This window comes from Malus domestica, chromosome 01, assembly GCF_042453785.1.
Source record: "Malus domestica chromosome 01, GDT2T_hap1".
Classification (NCBI taxonomy): Eukaryota; Viridiplantae; Streptophyta; class Magnoliopsida; order Rosales; family Rosaceae; genus Malus; species Malus domestica.
The window spans coordinates 11,399,330-11,401,562 of record NC_091661.1 but is presented as its reverse complement, the minus strand read 5'-3'; the positions used below and the strand labels follow the sequence as shown (position 1 = coordinate 11,401,562).

The following is a 2,233-nucleotide window of genomic DNA, read 5'->3' as shown; positions in this document are numbered from 1 at the left end:
GCTAACAACCAAACATAAACTGTAGATCAAGCTACATGCACATCAAGTATGTAAAAATCTTTGTCATATAAGTAGCACCATTTCAATGAGAACAAAATATAGAGACAGGAATTAATCCCAAGGTGCCTGTAATATAATTGAAAATGTTAAACGAATCATCTGAATTCTTTCCCCATTGCTAAACATCTATTTGTCATTTTGGGATTCAAACTACAACATACCTATAGTTATCAGCTTACTATGTCAAAAAAACAAAAGTTTATATAACTTGAGACTTCACTTTTACATGTCTATAATTTCAACCGTTAACAACCCACACAACAGACACCGCAGATCATCAAACTCACAGCCAAGGAAAATATTTTATAAATCCAGGCCCCGCGTCTCCAGAACAAAATAATGTATTTAAACAAGACATTTCAAATAAAAATCTCAAACTAAAGGTGTATTGACTTCTTTATTGGGTATGAGCAATGAGATTGCCATATCTTTTCCACTACCCTTTCCAGAACCAATCTCATCCAACATGAGCTAGTTCCAAGTTCCCACAATTTCACATTGCAACATCATAATCATCTTGGCAGATAACCTGGAAACTGACTAAGAATGTAAATTCATATAACTATAGGCTTAAGTAACAGGACACTAATCAGTAATCAGAAAGCTAGAGAAACCAATAGACTTAACATTTCCGCAATCCATATATAAATTAACACCAAATACAACAAATGAATGTTACCTTTGTACTCCAAGCACACCCTAGTGACAAACAAAATGGATAGCAGACTAACTCTCCTAGGACTTTGAAATATCAATCAAACCAAGGCTCTCATTCTCCGGCAAAACAAACCAATTGGGTGACTGAATTGCCCGCAACCATAGGAAATCATCCACGTTGCTCCATTTCTCTGTCTCTTCGTCAAGACTGGCCTCCCTAAGCTCTTTCTCAATTCCTTTATAGGTCAAATAATACGGCGCAAACCTCACCCCACAACTATCCTTAATTATTGGCCAGCTCTTCACCCTCAGATAAAAATCACTCGTTTTTGCATTGTGAATCCGAATTTGATGCGAGGCCATCACAAAAACACACCTTTCAACACCATCAACCGAAACTGAACCTATCACACGGCCAGTATAAACCCTGCAATTCCTTAATCTGTGAACAAAAAGTGCTCTCACGGAGCCCATTAGCCTCACCTCACAGGAATCAAGGTTCAAAATCGAAGACTCTCCCACTTCTGATCCCTTAAAATTATGCACCAAAATCTCTCATTTCTTGTTCCAGAAACCCGGGGAGTCTGGAACGCGAAAACCCGATTTCTTCTCAGGTTCCTGCACTTTCTCCTCCTCTTTGGGTTCGGTGATTGGGTCTTTTATGGTGGGTTTCTTTCTGAAAGAGAAGGGTAACAACTCGGGGCTCAAAACCTTGAGACTCTGCCTCAAATCCGACGTCGTCTTGAGCAAGGACCGAACTTCATAGAAGGGTAAGAAGTACGAGTTCTCGGCGACAAGCTTCTAGAGATCGGAGATGGAGGAGGAGATTTGGTCGAGGTGGGATTTGACTTGATTCGGGTCAGAGAGCCGGCATTGGGCGAATTAGGACACGATGGAGCTCTTGGAGTTGGAAAAGCGGGAGAGGAAAGTTGATGTGGACTCGAATGAAGGGGAAGAGGACGAGTCGGCAGATCGGTGGGTGAGTGAGCTGTCTAACCGAGTTTGGTGGTGGTTGGAGAGGCGGTTGAGCATTGATTGGTGCTTCTTTTCGAGGGATTGATCTGTAGCTAGGATGTTAGGGTTAGGGTTTGATGAAAGAGCTACTTCATCTTCATTTTCCATCGATGGCAGCAATGGGGTTGATTTGAGAAAGCGAAAATGTGCAGAATTTGAGAGAAAAACGAGGGAATTCGGTATTTGGGTTTAAGCCAAATTAACTAGAGCCTTGCTTCATATGCCACTTTGTGGCACCATTCATCTTGAGAATTGATATCTGGATTTCACTTGGAGAATGAGAACCACCTCAAAATTAATTTTAAATATTTTTAATTTTCTCTAATATCTTAACACAACTATTTCACCAAACAATATTGCTTGTAACAAAGTTAAATAGTTAGAGATCATATCATTTTCTTCATGTTCTTCCTTGTTTCGTAATGAACGATATATCAAAAAGTCACCCAATCTTTTTAGAGAAAAAACAATCACATAATTGTTGCTTACCTCCATACAATTC

At 39.7% G+C, this 2,233-nt stretch overlaps 1 pseudogene; it reads right to left on the bottom strand.

Moving 5' to 3' along the window:
• Positions 1-334: 334 nt before the first annotated feature.
• Positions 335-1,981, bottom strand: LOC114826577 (tubulin-folding cofactor C-like; annotated as a pseudogene).
• Positions 1,982-2,233: the final 252 nt, after the last annotated feature.